Source organism: Salvelinus namaycush, chromosome 18 (genome assembly GCF_016432855.1).
Source record: "Salvelinus namaycush isolate Seneca chromosome 18, SaNama_1.0, whole genome shotgun sequence".
In the NCBI taxonomy this organism is placed as follows: Eukaryota; Metazoa; Chordata; class Actinopteri; order Salmoniformes; family Salmonidae; genus Salvelinus; species Salvelinus namaycush.
Genome location: NC_052324.1, coordinates 9,443,753 through 9,463,186, shown reverse-complemented (window position 1 = coordinate 9,463,186; position 19,434 = coordinate 9,443,753).

Below are 19,434 nucleotides of genomic sequence, written 5' to 3'. Positions count from 1 at the left end.
CGCTGGAGTGCACCCTTACCTTGTTTTCTAGTTTCCAGGTCCTGATTATTACTTATTGGATTCACGTGGGTTTAATTACCTTCTCTGTTCAACTGGTTGAGTGGTTATTTAGGTTCCTCATTTGGCCTGTATCTTTGCTTAGGTCTCATGTTTTTTGTGTGTGTGCTCTTGTCCGGTTGCCTTGTTTCTGTTGAGACTCTCAGTAAAAGTTCTGAATTTACCAGTGGCGTGCCGTGGGCCTTAGGGCCTGGGCCTTCAGTGAGGTACTACACAGTCCCACCCGAATTAATCCACCTCTTATTACCATCATTATGATGCCATGGCTCTAGACACTATACATTTAGACAGAAACGCTGGGCCTGGGGCCTGGGCCTTCAGTGAGGTACTACACAGTCCCACCCGAATTAATCCACCTCTTATTACCATCATTATGATGCCATGGCTCTAGAAACTATACATTTAGACAGAAACGCAGTATAACCAGGCGTTGCGTCACCTTGAAATTGACAAATTGACATTTTTGGGTAAACAGTGTTTACCCAAAAACATGACACAATCAATGAGTCTTTTCAATATTTCCCTTCACCTTTTCATTGTGCAGCTCCGTTGCCCTGCGCGCTTGTTCTTTGAGCTGTAGATCCACTCCGGTGTCCCCAAAAGTTTTCAAAAGCACCATTGCTTGTAAGTGCCCAGCCGTACTTTGGTGTCTCGTTGCTGCCTTGGTTAGACAACTCAAGTTTGCAAAGCCAGTGTGGCTCCAAACACCAAATCGATCACTTGCAAATAATAGGCATTCCCAGCAGTACAGTTTGCAGTGCTTCTCGGAGCCAAGGAGCCTGTGAGCCATTGACAGCGCTCGTAGTTGAAACTTTGAAAGTGGCGAGCGAACGAACCCCTTTCCCGCCTGTGACAGGCTTTGTGGCGTCGGGCGACCTCTCCTTACAATGTCTAACTTTTCTTGAAAAGTTTGTCTTGAGAATGGCGTTATAATTATATCCTCGACCAAATCGATATCTTCTCCTCCTTCCGCCATTGTGGGTTGAAAAAACAGCTTAGTAGTACGCGAATTAATTCGTTTATCAAATTCAGTTTCCTAGATCTCCATAGGACCTGCCTCTCAATATTGGTAATCCAATCAAAAGACGTGCACGCACTACGCCTGCTAGCTGGCTCCTGTGTAACACTGGAGCCAGCCAGCAGGCGTACAATAGCCAACTCTAAAGCTGATTGGTTGACACTAAATTTTCATTTCCATTCACTATAAGCTACAAGCGCCCGCACTGTTGATTCTGAAGGCCTGAGGGCAGATTTTAGACCCCTGGCAACACATGATGGCTGAATATGATTGGATAAAAGATCTAACATAAAGACCAGCCCTCCAAATCTCAACCTGGGGCTGGAAGCAGTGCAACCAAGAGGAAAGCTATGAAATGAAGAGTATAACTCTTACTCTGGGGAATAATTTAATACATATTTGTGGGAAAATATATTTAAAAAAAAAATCGATTCTGATGATGTTTAGTCCAGCAGAGAAGGCCTTGCAGGCCCTGACGGCCCACCACTGGAATTTACCCTTACCTCTCCTTGCTGTGTTTCTCTACGCCTGGGTTTGAGTTTGTACTAGCAGTATTGTTATAGCAGACCGAAGCCAACGATGGATCCAGCAGAGATTGCTCAGTCGTCCGAGGAACATTACGAACTCCACCATTTACGGTCGGCTCTCACCCACCATGGAACTGTGATTGGTTGCCATGAGGCGTGGCTGCAGACATTGTTGGATGATTTAATAACTCTTGTGTCCGCTCTGCAGACCGGACAGGCGGAAGCAACGGCTGCTGCACCTGTGGCTGTTCCTAATCCTCCACTCCCTACCAGCTCAGTGTCTTCCTCCTTTCCGGGGCCTCATCTCCCGGGACCGGAGCGCTATGAGGGGCATCCTGGGAAGTGTCGTGGGTTCCTGCTCCTGGCCTTCGAGCTGCAGGCATCAACGTTTCCCACTGAGCATTCATGAGTGGCATACGTCATCTCTTTGCTCTCAGGATGGGCTCTGGCCTGGGCCACGGCCACATGGGAGCAGCTATCAGACATTTATCTTAATTGGCAAAGCTTCACCCAGGAGATGAAGAGGGTTTTTGATCACCCCATCAGTGCCAGGAATGCTGCTAAAAGACTCATTGCGCTTCGGCAGGGCAGCCAGAGCGTAGCTGATTACGCCATTGACTTTCGGACGCTCGCCACTGAGAGTGGTTGGAATACAGAGGCACTTCACTCAGCCTTTCTGAACGGACTCAGCGAAGTTTTCAAGGATGAGCTGGCTTCCCGGGACAAGCCTGATACTCTGGATGAAATTATCGTTCTGGCCATCCGGATTGACAACCGGCTTCGGGAACATCGTCGTGAGAGGACGGAGGGGTTCCGAGTTGTTTCCATTGTTTCGGGATTCGCTGAGGGAGTCAATTCTTTGTTTGTTCCACTGCCTTATGCTGCGTCTGCTTGTCCTGTACCCCGTCAGAGTTCTCAATTCGGCTCTGGTTCTCCTTCATATCCTTCAGAGTAGCCGATGCAATTGGGATGCACCAGACCTTCTGCTCTGGAGAAAAGGCGCAGGATTAATGAGCAACGTTGTCTTTACAATGTACACAAAACGTTTCAGTCTGGTTTTAGACCCCATCGTAGCACTGAGACTGCACTCGTGAAGGTGGTAAATTACCTTTTAATGTCATCAGACCAAGGCTCTGCATCTGTCTTCGTGCTCCTAGGCCTTAGTGCTGCTTTTGATACCTCGATAACCACATTCTTTTGGAGAGATTGGAAACCCAGATTGGTCTACACGGACAAGTTATGGCCTGGTTTAGATCTTATCTGTCGGAAAGATATCAGTTTGTCTCTGTGGATGGTTTGTCCTCTGACAAATCAACAGTACATTTTCACTATATATTTTACCTCTTGGTGATGTCATTCGGAAACATAATGTTAACTTTCACTGCTATGCGGATGATACGCAGCTGTACATTTCAATGAAACATGGTGACGCCCCAAAATTGCCCTCCCTGGAAGCCTGTGTTTCAGACATGAGGAAGTGGATGGCGGCAAATGTTTTACTTTTAAACTCGGACAAAACAGAGATGCTAGTTACAGTGCCTTGCAAAATAATTCACCCCCTTGGCATTTTTCCTATTTTGTTGCATTACAACTTCTAATTTAAATGAAATGAAAAAAATAACTTGTTTAAATAATTGGTGCAACCAATTACCTTCAGAAGTCACATAATTAGTTAAATAAAGTCCACCTGTGTGCAATCTAAGTGTCACATGATCTCAGTATATATACAGCTGTTCTGAAAGGCCCCAGAATCTGCAACACCACTAAGCAAGGGGCACCACCAAGCAAGCGGCACCATGAAGACAAAGCAGCTCTCCAAACAGGTACAGATCAGGGTTGGGTTATAAAAAATATAAGAAACGTTGAACATCCCACAGAGAACTATTAAATTAAATAAAATTCATGGAAAGAATATGGCACCACAACAAACCTTTCAAGAGAGGGCTGCCCACCAAACTCACGGACCAGGCAAGGAAAGCATTAATCAGAGAGGCAACAAAGAGACAAAAGATAACCCTGAAGGAGCTGCAAAGCTCCACAGCAGAGATTGGAGTATCTGTCCATAGGACCACTTTAAGCCGTACACTCCACAAAGCTGGGCTTTACGGAAGAGTGGCCAGAAAAAGACATTGCTTAAAGTATAAAATAAGCAAACACGTTTGGTGTTCGCCAAAAGGAGAGTGGGAGACTCCCCAAACATATGGAAGAAGGTACTCTGTTTAGATGAGACTAAAATGGAGCTTTTTGGTCATCAAGGAAAACGCTATGTGTGGCGCAAACCCAACACATCTCATCCCCCCTAGAACACCATCTCCACAGTGAAACATGGTGGTGGCAGCATCATGCCGTGGGTATGTTTTTCATCGGCAGGGACTGGGAAACTGGTCAGAATTGAAGGAATGATGGATGGCCATTAAACACAGGGAAATTCTTGAGGGAAACCGGTTTGTCTTCCTGAGATTTGAGACTGGGACGTAGGTTCACCTCCCAGCAGGACAATGACCTTAAGCATACTGCTAAAGCAACACTTGAGTGGGAAACATTTAAATGTCTTGGAATGGCCTAGTCAAAGGCCAGACCTCAATCCAATTGAGAATCTTTGGTATGACTTAAAGATTGTTGTTCACCAGCGGAACCCATCATACTTGAAGGAGCTGGATCAGTTTTGTCCTGAAGAATGGGCAAAAATCCCAGTGGCTAGATGTGCCAAGCTTATAGAGACATACCCCATGAGACTTGCAGCTGTAATTGTTGCAAACGGTGGGGGGGTGAATAGTTATGCACGCTCAAGTTTTCTGTTTTTTTGTCTTATTTCTTGTTTGTTTCACAATAAAAAAATTGTTGCATCTTCAAAGTGGTAGGCATGTTGTGTAACTCAAATGATCCATACCCCCGAAAAATATTTTTTAAATTCCAGGTTGTAAGGCAAAACAATAGGAAACATGCCAAGGGGGGTGAATGCATTTGCAAGCCACTATATATGTCCCAAAAAAACAAAGATCTGCTGTTGGATCTGGCAATTAATCTTGTTGGTTGAACAGTCGCCTCAAATAAAACTGTAAAGTACCTCTGCGTTACTCTGGACCACAGTCTCTCTTTTGACAAACAAGGACAGCTTTTTTCCATCTACGTAACATAGCAAAAATCTGAAACTCTCCGTCCAAAAATGATGCAGAAATGTAAATCCATGCTTTTGTCACTTCTAGATTAGACTGCAATGCTCTACTTTTCGGCTACCCCGATGAAGCATTAAACAAACTTCAGTAAGTGCCTAACACGGCTGCTAGAATCTTGACTAGAATATACTGTCTTCTCTATACTGTCTTCCTGTTAAGGCTAGGGCTGTTTTCAAGATTTTACTGCTAAACTACAAAGAATTACATGGGCTTACTCCTATCTATCCTTCCGATTTGGTCCTGCCGTACATACCTACACGTACACTATGGTCACAAGATGCAGGCCTCCTTATTGTCTGGAGGCAGGGCTTTCTCCAGCTTTCTGCTATAGAGTTCAATTTTTATGAAATGGTCTGCCTATCCATGTGGGAGACGTAGACTCGGTCTCGACCTTTAAGTCTTTATTGAAGACTCATCTCTTCAGTAGGTCCTATGATTGAGTGTTGTCTGGCCCAGGGGTGTGAAGGTGAACAGAAAGGCACTGGAGCGGCGAACCACCCTTGCTGTCTCTGCCTGGCCAGTTCCCCTCTCTCCACTGGGATACTCTGCCTCTAACACTATTACGGGGGCTGAGTCACTGGCTTACTAATGCTCTTCTAAGCCGTCCCTAGGAGGGGTGTGTCACTTGAGTGGGTTGAGTCACTGATGTGATCTTCTTGTCCGAGTTGGCGCCCCCGTCGGGTTTGTGCCGTAGGGGAAATCTTCGTGGGCTATACTCGGCCTCGTCTCAGGGCAGTAAGTTGGTTGTCTGTTGATATCCCTCTAGTGGTATGGGGGCTGTGCTTGACAAAGCGGGTGGGGTTATATCCTGCCTGGTTGGCCCTGTCCGAGGGTATAGTCTGACGGTGTCACAGTTTCTCCCGACCCCTCCTGTCTCAGCCTCCAGTAATTATGCTGCAATAGTTTGTGTCGGGGGGATAGGGTCAGTCTGTTATATCTGGAGTATTTTTCCTGTTTTATTTCTGTCTCTCTTCTCATAGGACCTGAGCCCTCGAACCATGCCTCAGGACTACCTGGCCTAATGACTCCTTGCTGTCCCCAGTCCACCTGGTCGTGCTGCTGCTCCCATTTCAACTGTTCTGCCTACGGCTATGGAACCCTAAACTGTTCACCGTTTTCGACTCTCTCTCTCTCTCTACCGCACCTGCTGTCTCTAACTCTGAATGATTGGCTATGAAAAGCAAACTGACATTAATTAACTCCTGAGGTTCTGACCTGTTGCACCCTTCTACAACCACTCTGATTATTGTTATTTGACCTGCTGGCCATCTATGAACGTTTGAACATCTTAGCCATGTACTGTTATATTCTCCACCCTGTACAGCCATAAGAGGACTGGCCACACCTCAGAGCCTGGTCCTCTCTAGGCTTATTCATAGGTGCTGTCCTTTCTAGGGAGTTTTTCCTAGCCACCGTGTTTCCACATCTGCATTGCTTGCTGTTTGGTGTTTTAGGCTGGGTTTCTGAATAGCACGTTGTGACATCGGCTGATGTGAAAAGGGCTTTATAAATATATTTGATAGACTGATTGATATGTTGGACAGTCTGGACATTTCCGTGCCTCTTGTCCAGAGCTGACGGGAAACGGGATGACTCGTCAGTAGACGGGAGAATACTGGCGAGTCAGATACAGTCTCCAGCTGCCGACACGGTATGCACCTTTCTTCCGGCCAACCTGCGGTGGAACAATGGGCAGTTGGACATTCCTGCTTTCATAGACTCTGGGGCTACCGGTTGTTTTCTAGATTGCACATTAGCTCACCAACAGGGGCTGCCTCTCACTAAGCTGGACATTCCGTTGCCGGTCACTGTGCTGGATGTTTAACCCCTAGAGTCTGGAAAGGTGAAGCAACTCACCATGCCTATTCAGCTACGATTTCTGGATTATCATGTGGAGTTTATCCAGTTACATTTGGTGGACTCTCCTGAGCTTCCCCTGGTTCTTGGACATCAGTGGCTTTCTATCCATAAGCCCTCTGGAAGAGTTATGGGATGGAATCCTTCATGCCAGTCCACCTGCCAGCCACTCTCCACATCCTTCCCGCCCTGCTCGTCTGGAGGCTTCCGATTCTCCTCTTCCCCCGGGTGGGGATGACAAGCCTGATCTTTCCCACGTACCTCAGGATTACTGGGATCTGGGTCAGGTCTTCAGCAAATGAAGGGCCAGCGAACTGCCTCCTCACAGGTCCTTTGATTGTGCCATCGACCTCCTGCCCAGCACCACTCCTCAGAGTGGAGGGCTATATTCTCTCTCAGAACTAGAGACTGCAGCCATGAATAGGTATGTTAAGGAGGCTGGTTTTATTTCGGCCTTCCAATTCACCTGCAGGAGCGGGTTTTTTCTTTTTGGAAAGAGGGACGGGGATTACATCCCTGTATCGATTACCGGGGTTTAACTTCTCTAGGATGTGTGGGACAGTAGCGTCCCACTTGGCCAAAATCCAGAAAAAATTTAGCGTGCCAAATTCAAATATATTACTATAAAAATCTATGAAAGACACCAAATTAAAGCTACACATGTTGTGAATCCAGCCAACATGTCTGATTTCAAAAAGGATTTACGGGGAAAGCACACGAAACAATTATGTTAGCTCAGTACATAGCAACAGAAAAACACAGCCATTTTCCCAGCAAAATATAGTAATAACAAAAACCAGAAATAGAGATAAAATTAATCACTAACCTTTGAACATCTTCATCAGATGACACTCATATGACATCATGTTACACAATACATTTATGTTTTGTTTGATAATGTGCATATTTATATTCAAAAACCTCTGTTTACATTGGCGCCATGTTCAGAAATGCCTCCAAAATATCCGGAGAAATTGCAGAGAGCCACGTCAAATAACAGAAATACTCATCATAAACTTTGATGAAAGATACATGTTTTACATATAATTAAAGATACACTTGTTCTTAATGCAACCGCTGTGTCAGATTTCAAAAGGCTTTACTGCAAAACACAATATTCAATAATCTGAAAACAGCATTCAGCCACAAAAGCAAGTCATACAGTTACCCGCCCAAATTGTGCAGTCAACAAAACTCATAAAAAGCATTATAGATCTTCACTTACCTTTGCTGATCTTCGTCGGAATGCACTCCCAGGACTCCCACTTCCACAAGAAATTTTCATTTTTTTCGGTAATGTCCATCATCTATGTCCATAATAGCTATTTTTGTCGCATGTTTGGTATACAAATCCAACGTCAGGAAAGCGCGGTCACTAAAACCTGACAATGTCCAAAAGTTCCGTAACAGTCCGTAGAAACATGTCAAACGATGTGTTGAATCAACCTTTAGAATGTTTTTAACGTACATCTTGAATAACGTTCCAACCGGAGAATTACATTGACTTCAGATGAGCGATGGAACGGAGCTCCCTCTTATGTGAACGCGCATGGTGAAAAAATGGTCACCTCATGCCAGTGGTGACTCATTCCTGTCTCCTTCGGCCCCCCTTCACAGTAGAGTCATCAGACAAAGTTCTGTTGACTGTTGACATCTAGTGGAAGCCGTAGGAAGTGAAAACTCATCCATATCTCGTTGTAATTTCATTGGGAGCTTGGTTGAAAATCTAGCAAACTCAGAAAAAATCCAAACAGGAAGTGGAACGTCTCAGGTTTTTGACTGCCATATACGTTCTGTTATACTCACAGACATAATTCAAACAGTTTTAGAAACTTCAGAGTGTTTTCTATCCAATATGCATATATTAGCAACTATGACTGAGCACCTCTGTGCACCTTTCATCCAAGCTACTCAATACTGCCCCTGCAGCCATAAGAAGTTGAGCGTTGTGTGCAACCAGGAAAGCAATGACGGTTACGGTGCATAACAGATATACATAACAGATAACAGATATTACAAGTACACAAGGCTCTTAGACTACTTTTTTTATTACAATATACAATAAATGTAAATGTTGTATAGACCTCCTTTGTCTTTTCTCTGTTAAAGCAAATGGATAGATGTGAAATGGATAAGCAAAAACATGGGATTTTGTAATACACTGCTCAAAAAAATAAAGGGAACACTAAAATAACACATCCTAGATCTGAATGAATGAAATATTCTTATTAAATACTTTTTTCTACAAAATCACACAAATTATCAATGGAAATCAAATTTATCAACCCATGGAGGTCTGGATTTGGAGGCACACTCAAAATTAAAGTGGAAAACCACACTACAGGCTGATCCAACTTTGATGTAATGTCCTTAAAACAAGTCAAAATGAGGCTCAGTAGTGTGTGTGTGGCCTCCACATGCCTGTATGACCTCCCTACAACGCCTGGGCATGCTCCTGATGAGGTGGCGGATGGTCTCCTGAGGGATCTCCTCCCAGACCTGGACTAAAGCATCCGCCAACTCCTGGACAGTTTGTGGTGCAACGTGGCATTGGTGGATGGAGCGAGACATGATGTCCCAGATGTGCTCAATTGGATTCAGGTCTGGGGAACGGGCGGGCCAGTCCATAGCATCAATGCCTTCCTCTTGCAGGAACTGCTGACACACTCCAGCCACATGAGGTCTAGCATTGTCTTGCATTAGGAGGAACCCAGGGCCAACCGCACCAGCATATGGTCTCACAAGGGGTCTGAGGATCTCATCTCGGTACCTAATGGCAGTCAGGCTACCTCTGGCGAGCACATGGAGGGCTGTGCGGCCCCCCAAAGAAATGCCACCCCACACCATGACTGACCCACCGCCAAACCAGTCATGCTGGAGGATGTTGCAGGCAGCAGAACGTTCTCCACAGCGTCTCCAGACTCTGTCACGTCTGTCACATGTGCTCAGTGTGAACCTGCTTTCATCTGTGAAGAGCACAGGGCGCCAGTGGCGAATTTGCCAATCTTGGTGTTCTCTGGCAAATGCCAAACGTCCTGCACGATGTTGGGCTGTAAGCACAACCCCCACCTGTGGAGGTCGGGCCCTCATACCACCCTCATGGAGTTTGTTTCTGACCGTTTGAGCAGACACATGCACATTTGTGGCCTGCTGGAGGTCATTTTGCAGGGCTCTGGCAGTGCTCCTCCTGCTCCTCCTTGCACAAAGGCGGAGGAAGCGGTCCTGCTGCTGGGTTGTTGCCCTCCTACGGCCTCCTCCACGTCTCCTGATGTACTGGCCTGTCTCCTGGTAGGGCCTCCATGCTCTGGACACTACGCTGACAGACACAGCAAACCTTCTTGCCACAGCTCGCATTGATGTGCCATCCTGGATGAGCTGCACTACCTGAGCCACTTGTGTGGGTTGTAGACTCCGTCTCATGCTACCACTAGAGTGAAAGCACCGCCAGCATTCAAAAGTGACCAAAACATCAGCCAGGAAGCATAGGAACTGAGAAGTGGTCTGTGGTCACCACCTGCAGAACCACTCCTTTATTGGGGGTGTCTTGCTAATTGCCTATAATTTCCACCTGTTGTCTATTCCATTTGCACAACAGCATGTCAAATTTATTGTCAATCAGTGTTGCTTCCTAAGTGGACAGTTTGATTTCACAGAAGTGTGATTGACTTGGAGTTACATTGTGTTGTTTAAGTGTTCCCTTTATTTTTTTGAGCAGTGTATATGAGAAAATGGTTTGTAAGTAACGTAAGTATACTAGTCAAGGATGCGATGAACATACAATATTGGCACTCTACAGTTGAGACAGACCAAGTGAAGGGGCACAAAAGAAAATCTTGAATTTGGAGGATTAAATGTATCTCTCTGGAGGTGAAGGTGACCTATTTTAAGAAATGCCATTGGTTTGTCAAGTAAAAGTTTAGAATCTTTGATAGGCTGATGGGCAATTTGTTACAGTACATCATCTGAGGTTGACATAGGGTTAACTGTTCAAGCTAATGTAATGGGAACAGCTAACATGTAGCCTTTGATCATGTGCAACTACGTCAACGATTTTAATTGGCTGATGCTTAAGCTTAACCTTCAACTTAAACTTTTTCTAATGTTTGCAAGTATGGTTCGGAAGACACCTGTCTTGTCAAGTCATAACAAGTCGCTACTCTATTCTACAAACCAAAGACATCACCTCATCATCATCCTGCCTTAGAAGGATCTACCATTCTCATATTCTGTGATAACAACAACATGATCAGGCCTAACTCATTAATGATGTATCCTGTTGTACATGTAAGCCTCACCTCAGTCAGTTTCTCTCTGTTGGTTCTCTTCTCCTCCTCAATGACCTAGAAAAGTACCTCACGTAACATTATACGGCAGACAAGAGGGTAATGCATTTTTAACTGGAACCCCTTCACATGGAAAAGGGTGCAGGTAACTTCTGCTCAAACCAGGGGTCATTTTCCTATTCCTAACACTAAACTTCATTCATTGTCAAGCAGAGGATGACTCGAGTCCGTAGCCCACTGTGAAGAGCATGTGCCTGTACATTCTTAAAATTAGGGGTTCAACAAGGCTTCTTCAAAGATCCTCAAAGATCTTTGAAGAACCTAAAGGTTTTTGCACTGAAAATGGCCCGCAAAAGGTTCTTCCAAGAATCCCACAGGAGGTGGGGTTCATCAAGGAACCTCCTGCCCAACTGAAACATTTGGATTTGAAAGGGCAGCAGATGCAGGCACTTAACTTAAATAAAGGAGATCTTTACATTTGTTAGTTAAGGTTTGTCCCTTGTATGATCTAAACTGATATTGTTTTATGATGATACCATCTATCTTTTCATATTTGTGACTCACCACCTGGATTCAGTCTTATGTAGCAACATTTGAATTTCTGTTTTTACATTGGATAAAAGTAGAGACTCAAAGCTACAAAAGGGTATATCATACACTGCATTTGAGGAAACAATGGGAAAGTAATTCTGCTTTGAAAGTTAATTATCTTGTAAACTCACTTTTGAGAAAACCGTCTTTCAACGTTTTTGTACTACTGTTGGAGAGCCCTTCTTTGCCTACACCCATTCAGTAATGTTCATACCCTCTTAAGACTTAGCCCCACACATCTCTTTAAGGGTTTATCCAACCATTCTGTACTAATTTGCCAGCTACTTCCAGACATCTAAGAGAGAGAGAGAGAACAGCTCACTGAAAATTACTCGCCCTATCGCTCTATCTGTGGTTTTTTGTTCAGAGTGCACACTGGACGCTCTGGCCAATAAGTAGGGTTGTTCCGAAAGCTCTGACCTCACAACTACAGTCAAGCACCCAAGCTAACTGGCTAACAGTATGAGAGCACTCCCCATTCTGACAATTTTACTCGTCCTAGCGGAGCTGGTTAGGCTTTTTTCATGTTATCCAGAGCGTTGGTGACTAACTGTGCTGCTGGCAACAATTGAATTACGCTTTGTTGCAGATGTTTACTGACACCGGACATATTCCGGACAGATGAGACAAGATAGTAATTACTAACAATTGGATACCACGAAATTGGGGAGAAAAAGGGGGTAAAATAAAAAATAAAAAATTAAAACAGTACACTTTTTTATTTTTTTTTATTTTTTTTACCCCCTTTTCTCCCCAATTTTCGTGGTATCCAATCGCTAGTAATTACTATCTTGTCTCATCGCTACAACTCCCATACGGGCTCGGGAGAGACGAAGGTCGAAAGCCACGCGTCCTCCGAAGCACAACCCAACCAAGCCACACTGCTTCTTAACACAGCGCGCCTCCAACCCGGAAGCCACCCGCACCAATGTGTCGGAGGAAACACCGTGCACCTGGCCCCCTTGGTTAGCGCGCACTGCGCCCGGCCCGCCACAGGAGTCGCTGGAGCGCGATGAGACAAGGATATCCCTAACGGCCAAACCCTCCCTAACCCGGACGACGCTAGGCCAATTGTGCGTTGCCCCACGGACCTCCCGGTCGCGGCCGGCTGCGACAGAGCCTGGGCGCGAACCCAGAAACTCTGGTGGCGCAGCTAGCGCTGCGATGCAGTGCCCTAGACCACTGCGCCACCCGGGAGGCCAAAACAGTACACTTTAACTTGAAATTAAAATTATTTGTCAAAATTACAGTGGAGTCTTTTGTTAAGACATATAGCTAACTAGCTGGCTATACAATGCACCATAATCACAACCCATGATGGTACTACCCTGCATGAATCTGCAGGTAGCTAACCAACCAGGTTCTATAACTAGCCAAATTGTCACGTCCTGACGAGTTCTTATGTGTTGTGCTTGTTTTAGTGTTGGTCAGGACGTGAGCTGGGTGGGCATTCTATGTTGTGTGTCTAGTTTGTCTGTTTCTGTGTTCAGCCTAATATGGTTCTCAATCAGAGGCAGCTGTCAATCGTTGTCCCTGATTGAGAATCATATATAGGTGGCTTGTTTTGTGTTGGGGATTTGTGGGTGGTTGTTTCCTGTGTCAGTGTTTGTGCCACACGGGACTGTGACGGTTAGTTTGTTTGTTATTTTGTATAGTGTCTTGTTTTCGTGTATATTAAATCATGGAAACTTACCACGCTCCACATTGGTCCTCCGATCCTTCTCGCCTCTCCTCGTCCGAGGAAGAGCTAGACTGCCGTTACACAAATGACTAGCCAAAGCTATAACTAGCCAAAGCAAATGTGTCTGAGATACGAAGAATAAGGTCATACACATAAAGTTAGCTAGCGACCCAGCCAGCTAACGTTAGCTAGCTAACAGTACACTTGAAATGAAACCACTTTCTGTCAAAATTAGAAACGTGGAATATCTGCAAATCTTACCAGTATACATCATGATTGGACGCGTCTCCTGTCTGATGCCATGCATGGTTGCCTTAGTTTGACGATGTAATTCAGACTGGTGTTTTCTGCATCTCCTTAGCTATCATACTCAAATTCCACTGATTTCATAACTTGGTCCTCCAGAAAGTGGAGAGCATGCACATAAAGTTAGCTAGCGAGCCAGCCAGCTAACGTTAGCTAACAGTACACTTTAACTTGACATTAAGTTTATGCAGTTTTACTAAGCGATACATTTCTTTTAAAGACGCGTTCGACAAGATTACCTAAACATACTGACCAGCTCCAATAGACAGATGAGTGCTATATGGTAGACCAATCCAAACTCATCTCTCGGCATGTCCAGCCCACTCATTATCTCAGCCAATCATGGCTAGTGGGAAGGTTGCTCGCTTTTTCTGTGGCTAAACCAACTAGGATCGTAATTGAACAATTGTATTCGTATTTACAGATGGCATACACGTATCCCATAGGCCTCTACATTATGGACAAGGTATGTGTAAGAAAACAATTATCAAAAGTTTTTTTCTTACACATTCATCACAATAACCAAGGTATGCATTCTGTTGAGTGCATGTTTTGTTAATCATCTATATAATTACAATTTTGGGGATTCACAGACTTCACCCTCCCTACACCCCTGATGAATATAACAGTAAACCTGTTAGATCACCATGCAGTGCAAAATCATTCTGGCTTTGGATACGGAGAACATCAACACATTAACATCAATCTGCCAGAGGATACATCCATTGGACTTGGGGCTCTGCTGGGAGTTTACCTCATTTTTTATTCTGCTTTGCCACTAAAATTATAATGTACACTGTATACAAAAATATTGTGTTATTGTTATACATATTATTATTATTAATAATAATAATAGGGGAGCTAGGGTAGTTAAAAAATGTACCCCAAAAGGTTCTTCAAGGATCCATTAAAAGGGGTTCTTTGAAGAACCCTTATAATAAAGGGTTATTCAAATAACTTATAGGGGTTCCCCCACAGTTTCAATTTGAAGATCCCCTAAAGGATACTCCAGGAACCTTTTCTTTTTCGAGTGTAGTAGGGCGGTTGGACATGAAACACTTGGCTTCTAGAAGGAACCATACAGTGTAGTCTTCACTGATGCTAATCCACAAATCAACTTGTAGTGTACATTTGTTTTCAGTATGTGTCATTTCTGTATTGCTGTGCTTTTGTATGTTGCTGTTGATTTTTCTTTGTATAGGTATTTCCAAAGAGTAGCACAGGTGTACATCTTCAAATTATGGTTTATTAGAGTATGAGCTTCAGAGGTGTCTAGGTGACTATCTGCAGTGTCTGACTGGTCCCAGGGATATAATATGCACAAGCCTCTGCCGCCCTCTGGTGTTTTTATTTAGTTTAACCTTTATTTAACTAGGAAAGTCAGTTAAGAACAAATTCTTATTCTTATTTATTATTCTTATTTTAAATTCTTATACAATTACGGCCTAGAGGGGAACAGTGGGTTAACTGTTCAGGGGCAGAACGACAGATTTTTACCATGTCAGCTCGGAGACTCGATCCAGCAACCTTTCGGTTACTGGCCCAACACTCTAACCACTAGGCTACCTGGCACCACAAAATGGTGTATGCAGTATGCATACATGCATACATGCATACATACATGCAGTAATGCAATTGTCCAAGTACTTCAAAAGTACATGAGAAGTGAACACATTTAGTTAACAGAGCCCTTAACACTGTGCAACTCATGTATGAACATTGTAATTACTCATTGTTACAATGTGTTACATTGTTGCATACATCAGTAACCGTATGTTGTATCATATCTGGCCGTGATTGGGAGTCCCATAGGGCGGCACACAATTGGCCCACCATTGTCCGTGTTTGGCCGGGGTAGGCCGTCATTGTAAATAAGAATTTGTTCTTAACTGACTTGCCTAGTTTAATAAAGGTAAAAATATCCCCTAACCAGCACTTAGTTCAGTGTTAAAGTGTAATAATGGGTCATTACAATAATTGTTACACTGTAATTACAGGAATAATTACACAGTAATAAGGGCACTGCAATGTAAATTCTAACCAAGTTCATGCACAACAGAAGAGAAGAGAACAATGATTAATAAGATTTACAAAATCACCGGCAATAAATTAACAATAGCAGCAAATCGTAGTCTACATCTAGTTCCTCCTTGTTTTTAAGCAGATGTATTAGTTAGTATTTTAGCGTCATCAATGCTTACTGAGCCATTCAGGGCTAGTGTATTTGTTTTGTTCATCATCATGTATTAGACGGCAACATGACATTTTAAGGGGCCAATCTTGGATTGATACATACATTTTTGGTCTTTTATATTAACGATATAGCCATTGATTCTTGAAGATTATAAGTTATAAATGCCTCATGAGCTTAGTTCAACTGTCTTACTGCATCAAACTGTTGTGTTTACTTATAATCTGACTCGCAATGCCTCGCAATGCCAGTTATAGCAGATGTCACATTTTCCAATGCCTCCATGCACCAATTCAACCCAATGAATCCATGATGTCAATTCCCCAATGATGTATCATTTTAAATCATCAGTCATCATCAAGTATGTATTTTTTCAACACTAACACATGTTCTTCAATTAAATACTTTAAATGGCCATTTCTTCCTCCTCTGCGTCATAAAATGTTTTATGAAAACAGCATTCAAGATGGCAATGTTCCTATTCAGGGTCCATTAAGAGGATTCAATCCTGTATTTCTATGTTTATATATTTCAGAAAGGAAACAGCACATATACATTCAAGCATTTATTAGAAAATATTACAATGCATCGTCTTAGCGTTAGGCTCTGCTCCTTCAGGTAGCTCACAGCCGGAGCGAAGCATCATAGAGATGATAAAATAATTACAGGCAGTGAGCATGAAATGCTATACCAAATCCCCCAAAACAGCAGAATTACAAGCCAAACGATTAACCTTTTACTGCAGTGGGCTAAATCGGGGTCAAACAGAGTGTTTCTTTGGTAGTCTTAAACAAATATACTTTGAAGCAAAAGTTTACACCTCACACACATGGTTATGGACACCTATACCATGTCATATACAGAGTTGAAATGTATTTGCGTTGAGTCTGCATCCAAAAGTCTGCATCCAAAAAGTACGCTTTATATACATCACAGAAAACTGAAATCTAACAAAACCATTTGACTTAGAAACAACGGATTAGGGCCTCCCGGGTGGCGCAGTGGTCTAGGGCACTGCATCGCAGTGCTAACTGCGCCACCAGAGTCTCTGGGTTCGCACCCAGGCTCTGTCGCAGCCGGCCGCGACCGGGAGGTCCGTGGGGCGACGCACAATTGGGCTAGCGTCGTCCGGGTTAGGGAGGGTTTGGCCGGTAGGGATATCCTTGTCTCATCGCGCTCCAGCGACTCCTGTGGCGGGCTGGGCGCAGTGCGCCTAACCAAGGGGGCCAGGTGCACGGTGTTTCCTCCGACACATTGGTGCGGCTGGCTTCCGGGTTGGAGGCGCGCTGTGTTAAAGAAGCAGTGCGGCTTGGTTGGGTTGTGCTTCGGAGGACGCATGGCTTTCGACCTTCGTCTCTCCCGAGCCCGCACGGGAGTTGTAGCGATGAGACAAGATAGTAATTACTAGCGATTGGATACCACGAAAATTGGGGAGAAAAAGGGGATAAAAAAAAAAAAAAAAAAAAAAAAAGAAACAACGGATTCTCTGCACACACAAAAAAATTGAGTTTATTAATTATCAAACTATGTGACCATGAGGACACTAGGTCATTTGACTGCAGGAAAGTGCTACCTACTGTATGTGTTTGGCAGAATGTGCCATTTATGAGCTCTCAATAGGCCAGCAAAGGTCCTTCGACCATTACATGATTGTCTACTGGGCCTATGTGTGAACACAAGCTATGTGTAGCATGAGCTAATGCAGCCATATGACCATTTCTCATATGACGCATCGATTGGTACCCTCGATGAGGCAAGATGAGCAGACATTTGGTACATGGGATGTACAGTTGAAGTCAGAAGTTTACATACACCTTAGCCAAATACATTTAAACTCAGTTTTTCACAATTCCTGACATTTAATCTGAGCAAAAATTCCCTGTCTTAGGTCAGTTAGGATCACCACTTTATATTAAGAATGTGAAATGTCCGAAAAATAGTAGAGTGGTTTATTTCAGATTTTATTTCTTTCATTTTTTTTTAAATTTCATTTTATTTCACCTTTATTTAACCAGGTAGGCTAGTTGAGAACAAGTTCTCATTTACAACTGCGACCTGGCCAAGATAAAGCATAGCAGTGTGAACAGACAACAACACAGAGTTACACATGGAGTAAACAATAAACAAGTCAATAACACAGTAGTAAAAAAAAAAAAAAAAAGAGTCTATATACATTGTGTGCAAAAGGCATGAGGTAGGCAATAAATAGGCCATAGGAGCGAATAATTACAATTTAGCAGATTAACACTGGAGTGATAAATCATCAGATGATCATGAGCAAGTAGAGATACTGGTGTGCAAAAGAGCAGAAAAATAAATAAATAAAAACAGTAAGGGGATGAGGTAGGTACATTGGGTGGGTTGTTTACAGATGGACTATGTACAGCTGCAGCGATCGGTTAGCTGCTCAGATAGCAGATGTTTAAAGTTGGTGAGGGAAATAAAAGTCTCCAACTTCAGCGATTTTTTGCAATTCGTTCCAGTCACAGGCAGCAGAGAACTGGAAGGACAGGCGGCCAAATGAGGTGTTGGCTTTTGGGATGATCAGTGAGATATACCTGCTGGAGCGCGTGCTACGGGTGGGTGTTGATATCGTGACCAGTGAACTGAGATAAGGCAGAGCTTTACCTAGCATGGACTTATAGATGACCTGGAGACGACCATCACATTCCCAGTGGGTCAGAAGTTTACATATACTCAATTAGTATTTGGTAGCATTGCGTTTTAATTGTTTAACTTGGGTCAAAGGTTTTGGGTAGCCTTCCACAAGCTTCCCACAATAAGTTGGTTGAATTTTGGCCCATTCCTCCTGGCAGAGCTGGTGTAACTGAGTCAGGTTTGTAGGCCTCCTTGCTCGCACACACTTTTTAAGTTCTGCCCACAAATGTTCTTTAGGATTGAGGTCAGGGCTTTGTGATGGCCAATCCAATACCTTGACTTCGTTGTCCTTAAGCCATTTTGCCACAACTTTGGAAGTATGCTTTGGGTCATTGTCCATTTGGAAGACCCATCTGCGACCAAGCTTTAACTTCCTGTCTGATGTCTTGAGATGTTGCTTCAATATATCCACAGAATTTTCCACTCCTCATGAAGCCATCTATTTTGTGAAGTGCACCAGTCCCTCCTGCAGCAAAGCAAACCCACAACATGATGCTGCCAACACTGTGCTTCACGGTTGGGATGGTGTTCTTCGGCTTGCAAGCCTCCCCCTTTTTCCTCCAAACATAACGATGGTCATTTTGGCCAAACAGTTCTATTTGTTTCATCAGACCAGAGGACATTTCTCCAAACAGTACAATCTTTGTCCCCATGTGCAGATGCAAACTGTAGTCTGGCTTTTTTTATTGGCGGTTTTGGAGTAGTGGCTTCTTCCTGCTTAGCGGCATTTCAGGTTATGTCGATATAGGACTCGTTTGACTGTGGATATAGATACTTTTGTACCTGTTACCTTTTGTACCTGTTACTTTTTGGAAAAATGACTTGTGTCATGCACAAAGTAGATGTCTCAACCGACTTGCCAAAACTATAGTTTGTTAACAAGAAATTTGTATAGTGGTTAAAAAACGATTTTTAATGACTCCAACCTAAGTGTATGTAAATTTCCGACTTCAACTGTAGTTGGGCAATGCATTTTAAGGATGAATGGATGAGTAGCGTATAGTTTTTAAATGTGTGCATGCTTTTCTCCTTCGAGAAAACAACATCTGATTCAAAGGGGGTGTGTCAGATTTTAAAACACTTCCAAGC